The sequence below is a fragment of the Schistocerca serialis genome, chromosome 6 (assembly GCF_023864345.2).
Source record: "Schistocerca serialis cubense isolate TAMUIC-IGC-003099 chromosome 6, iqSchSeri2.2, whole genome shotgun sequence".
Classification (NCBI taxonomy): Eukaryota; Metazoa; Arthropoda; class Insecta; order Orthoptera; family Acrididae; genus Schistocerca; species Schistocerca serialis.
The window spans coordinates 260,345,451-260,366,001 of NC_064643.1; positions in this window are offsets into that span (position 1 = coordinate 260,345,451).

Here is a 20,551-nt window from a genome sequence, read left to right on the forward strand (position 1 = left end):
CCTATTTCCTCAGCATGTGTTCCACTTATCACTGTAACTCTAGATGTACAGAACTGAACACACTGCGTCTTTTTAAAAAGAGTGAGCACACTTTTGGAAAACCAGTCAACAATACTTTTAAGAACATTTGTTGCCATTTATTCTGCAGCTATATGTGTGTTTGGTTTGATTATGATACAAGTCTCATCTGGAAGAAAGAACTGATTCTGCTTGTTGTATATGTGACAGAAGGTTGTATAAATATATAAGAAACAAAAATGGACCCAAGAATGACCATTGGAGAATCCCAAAAGTGAATTCTCTCCAGTTAGTAGAACATTGGTTGAGTTATTAAGTACAATTTTCTGCATTCTTTTAGTTTGATATAACAAGCTATACCATGAATTCCACAAAACCTCAGTTTATTTAAGAGAATATTGAGATTCATGCTATCAAGTGCTTTACTGAGGTCCCAGTGCTATTGTTTATTTAATTCTCATAAATTTGATGAGTGAATTTGTAAATTGCATTCTCAATTCAGCAACTCTTCTGAAATCCAGATTGTGATTTATTGTGGATGTTATTTTAGAAGACATCACCCATTTCAAAAATTTTTGAAAGTGATGTTACTAGTGAAATGGGCTGATAATTATTGACAGATCTCCTACCACCTCCCTTATAGAGGTGTTTAACAATGGTGTATTTCAATCTTGCTCAAAAAATTCTCTGAGCTAGTGAGGCATTACTTATTTCAGAAAAGACAGTACCTATCAGGACCACCTATGCCTGATGCCAAAGTGGGTTAGGGGTGGGGGAGGGAAGGTCGTGCACCCCCTCGGCGAGGTTGAAGGGAAAGGAGAAGAAAAAAATATAGTGTAGTCAGGAGTTTGTCTTTCAAGAAAAGAGTGGAAATGGAACTGTTTTAAAGCTACTTACAAGTCACCAAGTCACGACTTGTATTCCAAAATATTAAAAATACTCCATACCCCCAGGTCGAGCAAATCCCCCTCCACCTACAAAATAATTTATGGGTTGCCTTGGTACCTATTATATGGGAAGAAGTCTTTTGTACTCAGTTGCAGACACCATCAAATACAGATGAGCTTTCATTTTTTAAGGACAATATAACTTTCTTAATTCCAGAAGTAGAAGCTGGTGGTGATACTGAAAGATGGTGGTAGTGTATGGAGGAGAGAGTGGTAAGGTACTGGACTACAGAAGGTACAGTTCTACAGACCAAATTTTGTTTTATTTATCAGAGATTTTCACAAAAGAAATTTGACACAATTTAAAACACAAGCTTCAAACAAAATTTAACACCAACTAAGAAAATAATTCACAAGTAATCCTCCAATAAAATTATAGTAGGTAAAGGAAAATGAACCAAAGAATGAACTTATTATAGCTATAAGAGAGTCTTCGAGGAAATCTTGCACAATTTAAAGTGGAAACAATTTCCAACTGAAAATCAAAGTTACTTTATCATTAGCACTATTAACAGACAGAATAAAATTTCAATGATTGAAAGTAATAAAGAAATTGCAATTCTTCTCTCCTGTAGTAAGACCACATTGATCAAAGTTGGCTTTTTACAGGTGAGTGTATTGCATACAATTAACGAAACCCACTCCTGGTATTTGGTCACTTTTCCATAACATAAGGAAAACAAGAGTTATCCACACACCATATATGTAATTACATAAAGGACTACACCCAATCAAGGGGCTCTGAACATGAAATCCATGCCAAAAATAACTAAAGCCTAAGATTACTCAGCACAAGAAAATCTTAATGTCAGATGCTCCTTAACATTTTGCATCATTTTATAATTCCCAAGGACCCACCATACAATGTTCAATGAAAGAAGTGAAAGATAGCTGGCACAAGCTACTTGGGTAGACAAACTTTGGCCTCCTCTCACTATGGGTATAATAGCTCATGAATCCTATAATCAGCTTCTATTCTCACATCTGCCTCTTAATAACCCCTAAATGCTCGTCCTCTTCCAAATGAGGAGGGATTCTCAGAATGGTGGCCTTGGTAGCAGTTTGCTCCATCTCAAACACATGACTTAATGCATACACCACTTGCTTATCAGAGCCCTTTTATGTACCTCACAAAGAACTTAAATGCAGTCATGTAGACTGCCCAACAGGCTATGCTCAGATTCTTTTGGGGCCTCACCAAAACCAAGTTCAGGGTCTGATTGTCAGTCTGTAATACAAAGCATTTACACACAAGATAGAAGCTAAACTTCTCTAAACCAAATAAGATAGTGAGGGCCTCCAGTTCATAAAATGAGTATTTCATTTTAGGAATAGACAAGGCATAAAGAATAGGCTGAGGTTGCCCATCTTGCTTCTGAAACAGAATTGCTGTTACCTCATCATTCGATGCATTTGTTTGGGAACAAATTCCTTCCTCTGAAACTAGGATCAATTGGACTGGTGCACTGCTTAGAGCCACCTCAAACATATCAAACACTGCCTGTTGACTCTCAGAGCAGCAAAAACCCTCAATGTTTGCTCAAAGTTGATTTCATGGCTCAGCCAACTGTTCAAATCTGGAAACGAATTTTTGGAAGAAAGTGATCATTCTGATAAATTATGCTATCATATTCTTGTCTTTCAGGGGGAGTGGAGGGGGAAGGGATTAGTCCTTTCCTGATCACTTTCAAATCCCTTAGCCAAACACATATGTTCCTGGAAGGAAATTTCAAGATGTGCTATATCAACTTTTGAAGGCTTTGCAGTAAGAGTGGCCTCATTTATGCACTGCAAATCCTGCCTTAAGTGATCAAGATGTTCCATAATGGTGCTGTTGTAAATGACTATGTCATCCAAATAACTATAGATGAAATGACACATTATGAACTGAAGAGCCGAGAAACTGGTACACCTGCCAATATTGTGTGGGGCACACACAAGCAAGGAGAAGCGCTGCAACATGATGTGGCATGGACTCAACTAATGTCTTAGGTAGTGCTGGAGGGAATTTACACCACAAATTCTGCAGGGCTGTCCATAAATCCATAAGGGTACGAGGGGCTGGAGATCTCTTCTAAGCAGCACATTGCAAGGCATCCCAGAAATGCTCAATAATGTTGTCTGTGGAGTTTGGTAGCCAGCAGAAGTGTTTAAACTCAGAAGAGTGTTCCTGCAGCCACTCTGTAGCAATTCTGGATGTGTGTGGTGTTGCACTGTCCTACTGGAATTGTCAAAGCTTGTCAGAATGCACAGTGGACATGATTGGATAAAGGTGATCAGACAGGATGTTTACATATGTGTCATCTGTCAGATTCATAACTAGACATATTAGGGGTCCCGTGTAACTCCAACTCCACAAGCCTCACACTGTTATAGAGCTACCACCAGCTTGAACAGTCCTCTGCTGATGCACAGGGTCCATGGATTCTTGAGGTTGTCTCCATACATGTACACAACAATACTCCAAATATAATTTGAAACGAGACTCATCTGAACAGGCAACATGTTTCCAGTCATCAACAGTCAAATGTCAGTGTTGCTGGGCCCAAGCATGGAGTAAAGCTTTGTGTCGTACAGTCATCAAGGGTACAGGAGTGGACCTTCAGCTCCGAAAGCCCAAATTGATGATGTTTCACTGAATGGTTTGCATGCTGACACTTGTTGATGGCCCAGCATTGAAATCTGCAGCAATTTTTGGAAGTGTTGCACACTGTCACATTGAACAAATCTCTTCAGTTGTCATTGGTCCCATTCTTGCAGGATCTTTTTCCAACTGCAGCAATGTCGGTGATTTGATGTTTTACTGGATTCCTGATATTCACAGTAGACTCACGAAATGGTCGTATAGGATAACCCCCACTTCATCACTACCTCAGAGATGCTGTGTTCCATCACTCATGCGCCATCTATAACGGCATGTACAAATCCACTTAAATCCTGATAATCTGCCATTGCAGCAACAGTAACCAATTTAACAACTGTGCCAGACACTTGTTGTTTTATAGAGGCATTGCTGACCACTGTGCTGTATTCTGCCTGTTTACATATCTCTGTCTTTGAATAGGCACGCCTGTACCAGTTTCTTTGGTGCTTCTGTGTGAAGTGTTGGCAGAAGAGCCAACACCATGTTGCTAGAGGAGGCCGAAATGCACGCTTTTAAGCTCATGCATATTGGCGTGAGGTCTGGAACAAGGTAAAGTAATTATCCTATAAAGAAAAGAACGTAGTTCTTGGAATACTTAACTTTAATCCACAATTGGAGAACGTCGCTCTTGTTTAGACAGTATTATAATCTCAATATAAACTGGTAATGGCGCCTTGCTAGGTCGTAGCAAATGACGTAGCTGAAGGCTATGCTAACTATCGTCTCGGCAAATGAGAGCGTATTTGTCAGTGTAGCATCGCTAGCAAAGTCGTCTGTACAACTGGGGTGAGTGCTAGGAAGTCTCTCTAGACCTGCCGTGTGGCGGCGCTCGGTCTGCAATCACTGACAATGGCGACACGCGGGTCCGACGTATACTAACAGACCGCGGCCGATTTAAAGGCTACCACCTAGCAAGTGTGGTGTCTGGCGGTGACACCACATTCCTCCCGCGCAAATCGGCGTACGGTTGTGTTATAAGGCTTCCGCCCGCCGTGGGGAGGACCCCATGTTGACATATGAGACGAGGAGGGGAGCCTAACAACAGGCGAAGCTGTGCCACCCGCACCCGGCCATTCGGTCCGAGGGGAGCTAGGAAACGCCTGAAAACCTAGTCCAGGGTGCACGCCAACATGCGGTGTATGCGCCCGTAAAGAGACTGGAGGGGCCGAAGATTCGACCTCCATCGGGGCGGGGCAGCCGACGGGCGAAGACGACATCTGCTCCGGAGCGGGCAAGAGTTCCATGTCGGAGGACAGCTGGTCACGTGAAGCGATCGGCGGCGCGTGACCCAGGGAGGCGACCGGCGGCTGCAGCGAAGCGTCCACTGCGGGCGTCGCCGGCGGGAGAACAGGCGGCGGCGGCGGCGCGTCGTCATGGGGCAAAATGGAAGGCAGCGTCGGTAACACCTGGGGATGAGGCGAGCCAGTAGATGGGTCCCCAGGGTGCTGACCGGACGGCACGTCCGCTGAAAACAGACGGGGAGCGGCAGATCCCGTACGACGACAGAGGCGCAGCTGATTGAGATGCTGACGCACCTCAACAGAGGCCCCCAAAACCAGATACATAGCGCGGCCGAGGCAGCGAAGAATGCGCCTTGCGAGCCAACGCCGTGAACCTCAATAGTTGCGACAGTATACAACGTCGCCTGGAGCAAAAGCAGGCGTCTGCCGCTGCACAGGAACCTGATGCGGCGGATGCAGCAAAGACATCAAGGTTCGATGAGGACGACCGTGGAGCAACTCAGCCGGCGAGCGACCATCCCGGGGCTGAGAGCGATACGAAGACAGAAAGAGCAACAACGCGTGCTCCCGAGAATGTGACTCTTTCAACTTCAACATCTGTGACTTGAAAGTCTGGACCAATCGGTCAGCGGCACCGTCTGACTGCGGCGAAAACGGCGCGGATGTCAGATGTTGAATACCATTGGCCTTGCAGAATGACTGAAATTCTGCGGACATGAATTGTGGGCCATTGTCGGAAACAATAGTCTTTGGAAGACCTTCAATGCAAAAGATAGCGGATAACGCTTAGATGGTGGCAGAAGACGTTGTGGAAGACATCCTGACAACAAAAGGAAAATTACTGAATGAATCTACCAAAACTAACCATCGAGCATTCCAGAATGGACTAGCAAAATCGATGTGTAAGCGTTGCCAAGGGGAAGCGGCTTTCGGCCATGCAAAGAATTTCCGCGGTGGTGCGGATTGTTGTTCGGCACACGCCATGCAAGAAGAGCACATATTCGTAATCGCAGCATCGATTCCGAACCAAGTACAGTGCTGACGAGCAAGTTGTTTCATTCGCACTATACCCCAATGTCCTTGGTGGAGAAGCCGTAAGACAGAGGACTGTAATGAACGTGGGACCACGACCCGGGACTGATCATTATCAGAACGCAACAGCAAAACACCACGTCAAACAAGAAGTCTCTCCCTGTGAGCAAAAAATCGGCGAACCAACGGATCCTCGATCCGTGACCTTGACAAGGGCCATTGCGTAGCAACAAAACGCAAAACGGTAGCAAGGACAGGGTCAGCAGCTGTGGCTGTAGCTACACTACGAAAATCGATCGGAAATGATTCGACCACGTCATCGATTTCTGCATCAACGAACATGCAAGCAAGTTCGGAAGAATCAAACGCTCTATCCTCAGCAACAGGCAAACGGGACAACGCATCGGCGTTTCCGTGCTGAGCAGTGGACCGATACATGATATCGTAGCAGTACTGCGAGAGGAAAATAGACCAGCGGATGAATTTCTGCGCTGTACGTGGAGGTACAGGCTTGTTCGGATGAAAAAGCGATGTCAAAGGTTTGTGGTCTGTGATGATGGTAAAGTGACGACCATACAAGAAATCATGAAACTTAGTAACACCAAATACGAGAGCCAAAGCTTATTTCTCTATCTGTGAATAATTTCTTTGCGCAGACGAGAGCAATTTGGACGCAAAGGCAATAGGGCGATCATGCGAACCATCTTTGTGCACAAGCACAGCACCGATCCCGAAATCCGATGCATCTACCATCAACAAAAGGGGTTTCTGGGGATCGAATGGCGTAAGGCAAGTATTGGAAAGCAACGCCGATTTCAACTGGCGAAAGGCGCGTTCGCATTCCGTCGTCCAGACGAACGAAACACCTTTACGGCGTAAGCGATGAAACGGAGCTGAAATGGAAGAGGTGTTGCGCACATATTTATGATAATAATTAATTTTTCCCAGCACAGTCTGTAGCTGCTTCAAATTCTGCGGCTAAGGCAAGTCTTGTATGACACGGAGGTGCTCTGGACTCGGATTTATGCCTTGGGCATTGATTACATGTCCCAGATAGGGTAAGTCACAAGCAAAAAACACACATTTGTCCTTCCGCAAGCGAAGACCATTTTGTCGCAAGACCTGAAATAATTTTCGGAGATTGGTTAAATGTTCTTCTTCCGTCATTCCGGAGATCACAATACTGTCCAGATAGTTTGCTGCAGTAGGGACCGACGCACAAACAGTTTGCAGATATTGCTGAAACAATGCAGGGGCGGATGCACACCCGAATGGCAGCCTTTTGAATCGATACAAACCAAGATGCGTGTTAACCACCAAGACGCACTGGGAGTTTTCGTCCACCGGTATTTGCAAGTACGCATCTGATAGGTCCAACTTCGAAAAATATTTACCCGGGCAAGGTTTGTCAAAAAGATCTTCCAGGCGAGGTAAAGGAAAAGTTGCAGTCACTAGTTGTGGATTCACTGTTGTCTTGAAGTCCACGCAAAGTCTCAATTTTCCGGAAGGTTTTTGCAAAATTACTAAGGGTGATGCCCAGAGAGAAGCCTGCACACGTTCAATTACATCTTGTGATTCCAAATCGTGTAATGTTCTTGCGACCTCATCACGCAATGCATGGGGAACATTGCGCGCTCTGAAAAATTTCGGTTGCGCGTTTACTTTCAGTTCCAAATGCGCTTTATAGTTCTTAGCGCAACCAAGGCCTGGTGCAAAAATGTCTGCAAATTCCTCACATAGACTAGAAACACTGGCTGAAGGCACAGTCTGGTTCACTGATAGGACCTGATTGTCTATAGACAAGTTAAACAACTGAAACAAATCGAAACCAAACAAGTTCACTGCAGAAGAAGAACGAAGGACGTAAAATGACACAAGTTTTTTTTGTCCCTTGTATGTTGCAAGAAGGCTGCACTGTCCTAACACAGGGATCGCTTGTCCTGAATATGCAGTTAGCTTAACATTTGCGGCACGCAACGGAGGTATGCCCAGCTGTGTGTACGCGTCGTGATTGATCAGTGAAACTGCAGCTCCGGTATCGAGCTGGAATGGTATCACTTTGCCGTTAATGGTCAAGTCTACAAAAAGTTTATTGTCCTGCTGACGACAAGAACGACTGTCTCGTGCAACGTGAACCGACACCGGTACAGAATCACTTGCGACTTAATGGGATTTCCAGCGATGTCGACGCACACTATTTGTGGGACGAACACAGTCACTGTTAGAGAGAGTGGCACTGGGCGGAGTGGAGTTAACTGCATGAATGTCCATGGGTGAAGGTTCACGAGCCTGAGTATTCTTGGTTCGATTCCGGCGCGAAGCAAAGGGCCTGGAATGGTTGTGAGTGTCCGATCGGAGCTTTTTCTGGCAAACACTCTGAACAAGTCCTTTTTTATTACAGAAAAAGCAAATAGCTTGGCGTGACGGGCAGTTCTCACGCGAATGTCTAGTAGCACACCGCGGGCATGATTTTAGCACTGCATTTGCTTGCATGCGCGGCATACATAGCGGAGAGCTTGGCGGCAGCTGCGCGGACGGGCGCGAGGGCTGTTTACTGTTCCGTGCAGCTTGCCCGGCGGGCCGGTTAATGTGACACACAGCTGGCGAAGTTGCAAATGATTCCTGAGCAAAGTCAAGTGTGTCTTGCCTATCCAATATGTCCATCACTTGTTGAAGGGAGGGATTGACTAGTTTCAAAATCTGTTCCCGTATACGAACATCAGAAACGTTCTGTGCAATTGCATCACGTACCATAGTATCTGAATAAGGGAGTCCACATTCACACTCAAAAGCACAATCCCTAGTAAGGTCTTGCAAGGTTGTAACCCACTCCCGATGAGTTTGACCAGCCGTACGTTTCGTATGGAAGAACATATACCGTTTGGCAACTACATTGACCGATTCTTTGAAATATGCATCTTATGCAGACAAAATTTCTTCGTAGGACAGAGTTGCTACGTCGCGGCGGGGAAACAATTTCACTATCACTCGGTACATCTGGACGCCCACACACGAAAGCAAAAAAGGCTGCCGCTCAATACCTTGAATTCTGTAGGCGGCGAGATGGAATCCAAATTGGCATGACCACTCCGTCCAGCTTTCCAGTGCCGCATCAAAAGGACGAAAAGGTGGTGCAACAGCATGTTGTGGCTGCGGGAGCGGTGGAGCGGTGGCCGCCGCATCGTTTTGCATTGCACGTTGACCCTGGACGAGCTGTCCAAGGGCATCCAATAAGGCCTGCGTCTGCTGATTCTGCAAGTGATAAAACTCGGACAGTACATCTGGAGATTGTGGCGAAGCCATGACACAAGTAATTTAAGCAATTATGAAGAAGAAGACCGTTTTTACACTCGTCGCCATATGAAGTGTTGGCAGAAGAGCCAACACCATGTGGCTAGAGGAGGCCGAAATGCACGCTTTTAAGCTCACGCAGATTGGCGTGAGGTCTGGAACAAGGTAAAGTAATTATCCTATAAAGAAAAGACTGTAGTTCTTGGAATACTTAACTTTAATCCACAATTGGAGAACGTCGCTCTTGTTTAGACAGTATTACAATCTCAATATAAACTGGTAATGGCGCCTTGCTAGGTCGTAGCAAATGATGTAGCTGAAGGCTATGCTAACTATCGTCTCGGCAAATGAGAGCGTATTTGTCAGTGTAGCATCACTAGCAAAGTCGTCTGTACAACTGGGGCGAGTGCTAGGAAGTCTCTCTAGACCTGCCGTGTGGCTGCGCTTGGTCTGCAATCACTGACAGTGGTGACACGCGGGTCCGACGTATACTAACGGACCGCGGCCGATTTAAAGGCTACCACCTAGCAAGTGTGGTGTCTGGCGGTGACACCAAACTGTGTATCTCCCAAGTGGGAATCAAAAAGGTGGGATGGCACAGCCGCAACCACTGTCAAATGAAATGCTGCTCTGGTGAATACAAACAGATTCCAATCAGTACAGAAGGCCATAAAGGGCACTGTGAAATAAGGGGTACCTGCAAACCATGTAAAGCAGTTATTGAGATCTGGTAATGCAACTGTCTCTTATACGACCTTCTGGCTCAAGGCCCAATAATCCACTACCAGTCAGCATCCCTTATGTTCCCTTTAGAAACTGAAACCACAGGAGCTGCACAATTTGATGTGAAGAGCCTAATGACTCCCCCATCATCTAGAAACTGATTAACAGTCTGTTTCATAATAATCTCATTTTAGGTGGGGACAAGTGATAAGGGGACTGCTGTCCTGGCACCTGATACATTAACTGAATGTTATATTTGATCTTGGTTGTAGCAACCAACTGGTCCATGAAAACACCTGGAAAGTCCTGAGCTTTCTCTTACTGAAATTTATTCCTGACCCCTTGCACTGCATTAGTACCATGGAGAAAATTATGCTCACACAATCTACATTTCCTCTTCAGCCAAAATTTTGTCTGGAAATTTTTTCCAGTGTAATACAAAACACATTGTCTCTTTATTATAAAGTCACAGCCAAAAATAAAAACCCCTACCTACTAGGAACATCAATGGCCAAGACATTTCACATTGATCTCCACCACACCATGCAACGGCAAACTATCTCCTGTTCACAGTAGACCATCTGCGATTAATTGACTGCAACACTGGGAATCTACAAATGTGCCTATGATTTTGGTACCTATGGTAGTCCATTAAGGGGCAGCTACTCTCTGAATTCAGTAAGCTACAAACCCACTTCCGATTAATAGCAGTGTAAATAAAAGGAAGGGCATGGTTTAACCACACAATCTTACTACAAAGTTTTGGCGCCCAACTGCCTCATCAAAGATCAGGGTGCCAAAACTTACATCTGTTAGCTATGTGCAACAGTTGATTACAGTGGAGACAACTACTCATGCAAAAAGAATCTTGCCTGTTTCTTTCCACCTCCAGATTCACTGGACTTTCTGATACTGATTCATAGTCCGCTGTATCCCTCTTTCCACTGTTAAAGAAAGAGCTTCCATGGTCACTGCCAACTGACCAAGTTCCACAGAATCCATAGGGTTTCCAGCGAAACACACTCGTGAGCATTCCTCAAGGTGCATGCCTCCAAAAATGTTTTTAACTGTTTAACCCTCAGTAGTCTCTAAACATAGTGTGAGTCTTGTCTTGTTGATGACCTTCACATGAACCCATTCCTACATCTACTGGAAAGGTTTTCAGAATGGTTATCCAGCACAGTCACTCCTAAGACCCAAGGTCCCAGACAGTTTCATCAACAAGTCCGCTCAATCTGCATCTGGTGAGAGGATAAATCATTTGAAATACAAGTAGATACAAGGATTGATAGACATCATTCGATGCTGTAATCTGTCAGGTAATCATAGGAATCGCACCATCTCTACAATAGACTCAATCAACAAAACCTCTACTCCCCATATTATCCTACCAGTTGGGTTAGTGAGCCTGTTGAAGTACCACCACACTATCATATCACCACTGTGTGGCACACCACTGTCCTCCATGTTACATGAGCCTCATTGAAACTTCGTGCAAATGCATGTAAAAGCTGAATTCCATTACTTCAGCCTGTAATTTCTCCAGCATTGGGATTTTGTCCTTACTCATATTAATATGGAACAAATCTTGAACATGATTGGCCAATTGGCTTAACTGAGCTCAAATATATAATATTTGCTTATGGGAAGAGCAGTTGCCCTATAAAAACTTTGCATCACGTAGCACCATGGAGAGGTATTTGGAGCAGCAACACCTACCTCTCACATATCCTGTTGAGTCAACTGTAACAGTCAGTCCAAAGCACCCCTCTTCCCTCAGTGGCTTGGCCTCATAAATGTGATTTGTATTGTAGAAATTTCTTCTTCAAATGTGAGATGACAGTCATATCTTGGGGAGCTATGCTTGCCAGCAGAATAACACAACATGAGGAATACGATTTAATTAACCCAATTTCCTCCGTGTGCTAATTTCCTCTCTGTTTCGTATCATGCAGCCACACTGTTGCTACATTTGAAAGATGGTGGCAATGCATGGAGGAGGGAGCAGGGAGGTACTGGGCTCCAGAAAGTAAAGTTCTACAGACCAAAGTTTGTTTTATTTACCAGAGATGCCCACAAAAGAAATTTAGCACAATTTAAGAGGGAAACAATTTTAAGTTGAAAATCAGAGTTACTCTACCATTAGCATTATTAACAAATAGAATAAAATTTCAGTGACTGAAAGTATTAAGACTATTATAACTTGCTTGCCTGTAGTAAGGCCACTGATCCCACACTAGTCAATGTCACCTTCGTAAAGGTGAGTATGTTACTTACAATTTATGAAGCCCACTTGAGAAAATTGGTCACTTTACTACAACATAAGGAAAACCAAGTTATATACGTACCAAACATGGAATTACATTAAGGAATACATCCAATCAGTAGACCCTGGAGCATGAAATCCACATCAAAAGTTATTACAGGCTAAGACTACTCAGTACACAGCTGCATATGAAATCGTGATATACATCTATTACTAATAAGTACACAAGAAAAGTTCATGTAACACAACAGACAAGACTTGGAATGCGGCCTTAAAAGTAGTGAATTTCTAGAAAAGTAATCAAATACAAGTTGGCCTCTTCACATGAAAAAAATCTTATTAAACTGTTTATAGCCTCTAACACTGTTACTCTAATTTTACTTGGCCAAAGCATGGCAAGGGGCATTGCAATAAAAGGGATCTGCAATGAAACAACCGTTAGCTCAGGTTTAACAAATGAAGGCTTACCAGATTCAACATAGTTCAGTTGCGGTGATGAAATTCCAGTAAATCCTCAGTGAAATATGTCCAATAATGAGCAGCAAAGAGTTTAGGTCCTTTCTGGTGGTAACCTTCCATCCACTGTGATGCACCACACACAAGAACAATTACTGATGAATTGCTACACTTCTTCATGGTCTGTCACACTCCATTCAAAAAGGAATATAAGCACTAGTTACGCTCCATCCATCAAGTAGCAAACCCCTTCAGTCTCCAAGCCACCAACAAAAGACTGCATACAGAGCAAGACAGACCTGTGCAGGTGAGTCCAGTGCTAAATTTTTTAGTAGCCACCTCTTTGTGTGCTCCCCAGTGGGACACGGCAAAATCTGTCACCCAGTACAAGGAAAGAAGGTCTTTGCCCAGACTTATAACTCATCGAGAAGAGCTTGTGCATCACTCAGATACAATAGTGATGCTATTTTTTTGTGTGGCCTTTTGTCCTGTCTTGATATTTTAAATAACTTTCCTTAGTAATTTTAATTAGCTTCTGTAGTGTGCAAGTATTGTAGAACCTCTAGTTGTTATTGTCAATAGATGCAATTCTCTTTTTCCTTTCACACAATACTTTGCTGTTTTTTTACATGGCTCTCCTTTCTGATTACCTTATGCAGAAAGCTATTTTCAAATAATGATACAACTTTATTATGGAGCAGATTAAATTTTATGTCAACATTTGGTACGTTATAAATTTCATCCCCTGTCAACTCCTGCAAATTATTTTTAAAAGCGTATGTTCTGGAATCATCAGTTATTCTATCTGGTTTCTGCAGAGGAGTATCTATTCTGTGAGGCACTATCTTACTTATCATAAATGTTCATTATGAGCAGAGAGTTCATTTTCTAATGAGTATGCAGTTACTTCCTCATCTCTATTTTCATCAAAGGAAAACAACAGTTAGGGCTCTATTATCTTTTCCATCTATGTTGAAAAGTAAATTACTGAGATCAAATAGTAGAATCTAAATAAGGTTCCCAGATGGTTTTTCCTATCAGTACCTTCTAGAAAATTTACACTGGAATTACCATAGATCATTAACTGCTTACTGCTGTTCGACAGATATAACAGAAAAGAATCCATATTCCTCATAAACAAGTTACAATTTCCCAGTGGGGTTGTATATACAGTTATAACTAAGAGTGAACAATTCTTCAGTATTGATTCACAAGCACACACTTGTATGTGCTAATTGCTACAAAGTCTACTTATCTCAATGTTTTTGAATTTGTACTTTGCCTTAACCCATTAGCGCCAGAATTAATTTTTTCATGATTTAAAAAAAATGCATTATTATGTCTGTAAAAAGCATAAATTACACAACAGAGTTGTTTCAACGAAAGTTATTAGCACCATTAGCGAGATATTTGATGTTCCCATATGGCAATGCTAGGAGCTTTCACTACCTAAATTTATATGGATTACAACTTCAACTAAAATAAGTAGGTTATTGAAATTTCTTATTACATATACAAGTTTTGTGCAAATTTATTATTCACTCTTCATCATACAATTGATACTTTATAACACAGTACAATTAATAATCAAAAATCAAACCTTGAACTCAGCATTATTTTACATGAAATGGAATAAAACAGTCAATACACAATCCCACATTACACTTTGAACACATTGTTCTCACAGTAGATTTACAGTCCTTTGTGCACACATTTTCTTCTTCTTTCCTTCTGTGTGCTGGACGAGGTGGTCAGTCTTATCAAACCTAATTGAATCTGATATGCGGCTGTCGGAACATGGTCTCCCGGCTCCTTTTGGTAAAGCTTGGTGTCTTTGCAAGTACACTGTTGCTACTTCTCTCTTGAAATCAAGCTGAGAAATAGTTTGGTTTCTTGCTTTATTATAAAAAATCCAACTGTTTTGTATGGCGACATCTAACATCCACGTAAAGAGACACCAGTACCATTTCTTGCTTCTTATTGCAAGGTGATAGCATGCTAGATTCTGATCCATCTGATCAGTACCTCCCATATATGTATTATATTTTTCTACCAGTTTTGGTCTGGGAATCATTATATTTCGCTTTTTTAGTTGCGAGAATCTCTTGACTTGGCCAACTTCTTGTGCACCACATGAAGAAGAGATCATTGTGACAACTGAGTTGCCTAGCCACCACACATACAATAATCCATCATTCTTCTCTACTGCTGTCTCAAAATATCCCCGATCTTTCTTGGAAAATAATTTTTTGTTTTCCAGTGGACATTCCTTAGGAATTCTGTTTTCTCTGATGGTACCAATGGCAGAGTATCCACAGTACTTGAGAAATGAAAATAGAGATGCCCCTGTAAATAGATTGCCCATGTTGAAGTTGTTGCAAAGTTTTCTCTTCTCTTCAGTAATTTCATCCAATAAAACAAGTAAGGGACTTGCCGCCTTGCCAAACAACTGCTCATAGACTGCCTTTCCCTTAGGACCTTTTCCCTGATACAGCTCATAATCCACCAAATATCCATCTTTAATATTTAGCCTCCAAATTTTATAGCCGAATCTAACTGGCTTACCATGAATGAATTGTTTGCATCCATGGCGGCCTTAGTACTTCACCATACATTCGTCATATGACAGGTGTTCTTCAGGTACAAAATTCTCAATGCAGCACTTCTTCAACATCTCCATAACTGGACGAATTTTCCATGCCTTGTCATTTTCATCGATCTTAGTGTTATCTGCGCAGTGCAGAAATCTACATGTTTGTAGAAATATGTCTCTTCTCATAGACTGAGACACAGCCAAGTTTTTCATGTCATGTTTTGAGTCCCAATAATTTCTTTTAGAAGGTAACTTATTGTAGCCACTAACATACAAAATGGAGATGAAACACCGTATTTCATCTGCTGTAATTTTTGGGTCCTGACAATTGAGTAATAGTGCATAACGCTTTGTTTCTTTCACTAAATGCACAATAAATTCCTGGTCAACGAAAAGTTCAAATATGTCAATGATCAACATGTTTTCCTACCTTGAGTAGTCAGGTTTTGGAAATGTAGAGATAATTTGACTGCCTGAGTCAGCTCCTTTCCCCCACCGTCTCCCACATGTATCTTTTTCAGAAGCCCAGTTCACAATATTGTCTGATAATAAGGTAGATCTTACCTCAGATGCAGATGGCTCTGGTATATTTGGACGTTGTGTAGCAGTTTCAGGTACAATTAGATCTTGTGCAGTACGCATTGATGGTGCCGGTGGATTACAGTGCTCATAATCAACACCGATCCTTTCGTTATTTGGCATCCTTATTTCAGCATTAGCTAGGAGTTGATGAGAAGATAGGTTGTCTAATAATTTGTAAAAATAAGAAATGAAATAGCAAATCATAATAAAGTCAGCATCAGTATACAAACAATTACAAACCACTGATAGGCATACTTACCTGCCAACATGTTCATTTCCCGAATCTTCATCTGTGTCTACATTCGGATCTGGGGTCTCAACAAACACATCACCTTCAATATCATCATTATAAAGAATCTCCAGCACCTCAGCAAGTGAGAAACCTCTTCTAAAACAAAAAAGAGAAAATTCGTCCTTTTACTGAGTACAAGTGCCTAGCTTTGCCATATGGCAACACCAATGTTCAAACGGCCTAAATGAACGTAATTTATTTCACAGCAAGCAGTAACCTCCAAAGAATATATATTTGAGTATTTAAAGCACAACCATACTAAAAAACCAAATTATATATCATAAGTTACTGTGTAAAACATACTTACTCGAACTTATACTCCATTTTTCTTCGTCATTCAGCAAACGACGACTTCCAACACTGCTTATGCCACAGAATTTAAATGTATTGTTAAAACTGTTGCATTGTAGTGATCTTTACAGTCTTTCATAATGGGATCCAGTGCTGCCAACACTCTCGCTTCATTGATGTCGTGGAATCAACGATTTTAAAATAGTGTTACAAATGTTGCCATATGGCAACACATGGCACTAATGGGTTAATATACGTAACAACTCATTTTCCTGTACTATTTCTCCATGAGGAGGATATAAGACTATAATCTTTTATCTTTAATATCTCTAGCCCTGGGTTTATGGATGCTCAGATAGGCATGGGAAGTCTGTCTTTCTAGGGCCCTCTAAATGTTGCTGAGCCCATCAAGTTTGCACAAGATTGTAATATTTTCCTAGAAATACCTTGACAGCCATCAGGATTACTAATTTTTAGTGATCTTGCAAATTCTGTGATCTCCTAATGGGTTGTATTTTTGAAATTAATGTTTATTTATGGTGCATGCAGTAGCAGCACAGGTAAACATAATGTATCTGTATGTGGCTGTTCATTAGCTGGTGGAACATTTCCTACCACTGTGAGGGGGTAATCATTACCTTTGGTGGCCACTGACTTGAAAGTTTCACCATTTCTGCCAAAACTATTTTCTATTGGCTCAATTTCATTTGAGTAACTGTTTTTGTTTGTGTCTTCTTTAATTATGTTCTAAATAGTTTTTTCTTTGATCTTGGAATGTTATGTTTTTTGTTATTGTAGTGATGGGATGGATGATTTTACAATACTAGTGGTGATGGAGTTTCAACTCCTGACTATGGCTTGTCCTCTGAAATAAGTAGATCTTTCTCTTATTAGTGCAAGATAGTTTAATCTCAGGAGCTATCCATCCTTTATCCTTGCTTCTGTTTCATTTTACCAACCCTTGTTTATTTAAGAACAAAACAAAAGTGCTACACAGCAATATCTTCAAGAGATAGTTAAATTCTTTATCAATATTGTCATATTTATAAATTTCTTGCTAGTGTTCTTCCTGTAATTTGTCTCTAAACACTGTAATCTAGTAATTGTTTATGATTCTGCAACACAACACTTCGTGTCTATGATGTGTACTTACCTGGTCAGTATACTTCTAGATGACTTTTCACAATCATGATCAGATAAACCACTGACTATTAGTTTTTAAGATACTGTAAAACTTTGAATGTTGTTGGGTCTATGAATGGAATGTTAATAGCTGCTGAACCATGTCCTTCAATCCTTGTAGGGATTATAGTGTGTAAAATAATTTGATACTGGATATAAAGAACTCTAGGTGACCTCATTGAGTGTATTGTTCAGAGCAAGTGAAACCATATTCAAAACAAAATACAGTACACCTTTGTTCTCTGGACAACCTTAAGTCACAATTAATTCTGATGTGGAAGACAGTGCAATTAAAAAAGTCATTGTTACCATTTAAAAGTGTACTACTCAACGATTGCAGATTTTCTATGGACAGTGTAAATCTGTAAACTTCAGCAGGCATTTGCAGAAGTTGAAATGAGACACAGCAGGTCCATATCCTGCTAAAAATGTCAGTGATAAATTTAATCTGTTCCTGAATGAATTTGTTACCCTGTTTGAAACTGTATTTCCTAAGAGAATGTAAAAAAGTACTAACTTGAGTGACTGCAAGAGACAGTGGCTATCTAAGGGAAGATAAATATCCTGTAAAAAAATGGAATGATTTGTATTTCACTCAGAAGTTCCAATGAACATTAGCATAGGAAGAACTAGAAATTATATGGGATTAAAAATTTTAAGGACATATTCATTAAACCTGAAACTGATTCAAATAATAAAATACAAACTATGTAGAAGGTGGTGTGTTCAGATGATACAGGCAATATCAATGTATGTCATAATAGGAGCATGATAGATGAAGATGAAATACACTGATGGACATAATGTAGGTTCTGGTACTTGGAGGCCAGATTAATGTATTAACATTTACTTTTCTGACAAAATCTTGGCTTAATGCTGGAAATCCTGTTCTCTTATTTTAAGATTTCCTCTTGTTTATGGTAGTTTCTAAAGGAACTTAATGGAAGGAAAGCATCCATATAGTGTCATTATGCTCTTAGAGTCACTGTGACAGAGACATAACATTCGATCACTGTTTAGAGTTTTATTCAAAATGTCAGTATACATTTACAATTTCAGCTACAGAGCAAATTACAATTTGAATACATATTTTTCTATTTTACATATGACTTACACATATATGAAAAGTAATTAATGAAAATATGTAATTTACTACCTATAGGCATCCAGTTTCAGTTTCTGCTGCAGTGGATGGCACGTAAGAACATATTTCAAATTTACTTTTCTTTTACACAGTGTATGTAGCACAGTTCTCAAGTTATTGCTTTAGTACTGCAAAATCTTTCTAATTCTTTTGGACTGGTCTCAAAATATTTTTAAGTCAGCTCTTGGATTTGTTTTGAAAAAAGATAGTGCTTTTATATTTTTTAAACTGCTTGGTAATCTGTTGTATAACGAGCACCCTGCTTTAGTAATATATTTATCGGCCAGTTGTAGTTGAGTACTGTTGATATAATAGTCATCTTTTATTCTTGTGCTGTAATTGAGTTGCTTTCTAGAACAAAATTTTCACTCTGCAGCAGAGTGTGTGCTGATTTTGAAACTTCCTGGCAGAATAACTTTGTGCTGGACCGAGACTTGAACTCGGGACCTTTGCCTTTCACGGGCAAGCGCTCTACCAGCTGAGCTACCCAAGCACTACTCATGACCCGTCCTCACAATTTTACTTCCACCAGTACCACGCCTCCTACCTCCCAAACTTCACGGAAGTTCTCCTGCGAAACGTTTCGCAGGAGAACTTCTGTGAAATTTGAGAGGTAGGAGATGAGGTACTACTGGAAGTAAAATTGTGAGGACAGTTAGTGAGTAGTGCTTGGGTAGCTCAGCTGGTAGAGCACTTGCCCGCAAATGGCAAAGGTCCTGAGTTCAAGTCTTGGTGCAGCACACAGTTTTAATCTGCCAGGAAGTTTTGAGTTGCTCTCTGTTTAGATTGATGTACAATTTAATTTGAGAACAAATTCAGATTTATTCGTCCATGGATCACTTTTACAAGCATGTTGGAGATGTCATTGTCTTACAAAATGTGATTTTTGCAAGGCAGAGATGGAAAAAGTATTGTGAAAGACAGGTAACGACTTACTTTTATTACTCTCGTGCTCGATCTGATTTCACTTACAAATAGAGAAATCCCTGCATGTATTGCTCGCTAACAATCTCTTTCCTGACTGATGCTGTGCAACGGTGTGACTGTATCCTGATTTACTTCATTGTTGAGAATGATGTCATTGCCTATTGGATAGGTGGGTCAAATAGTTATTTCAGCTAAATGAAACGGTAGAAAAAAATCACAAGTGAATACAGTAGAGGAGATACTGAAGAAGATTCCTCTGTAAGGATTCCTCCGATTGGATGGATCTGTGATTTCATTTATCACTTTTAAATTGTTCTTCAAAATCAGTTATCTTTTGCCTATCATTAATAACTATCAATAATTCTTACTGAAGTCGACATCCGCCATCTTATGTAGCCCAAAAACATTAGGTTCACTGCATTTATACCTACCTAGTTCACCACAGTGATACTTCCTTGTGATGTCACTCTGATGTGCCCATGCCCAGTTTTGACCGTTATCCATATTTTGCATATTTCCATTCAGTACTGGCAAATTCTGAGAAAAGTATGGGTAAGCTATAGGGAGAGATGGGTCATATACAATATGTACAAAAGCCAAGAGGGAATAATAAGAGTGGATGACCAAGAATGAAGTGCTTGTATTAAAAAGGGTGTAAGACAAGGATGAAGCCGTTTGCCCCTACTTTACAATCTGTACATGGAAGAAGCAATGATGGAAATAAAAGAAAGGTTCAGGAGTGGAATTAAAATTCAAGGTGAAAGGATATCAATGATACGACTTGCTGATGACATTGCTATCCTGAGTGAAAGTGAAGAAGAATTACATGATATGCTGAACAGAAGGAACAGTCTAATGAGTACAGAGTATGGACTGAGAGTAAATCGAAGAAAGGTGAGGGTGAGGAGAAGTAGTAGAATGA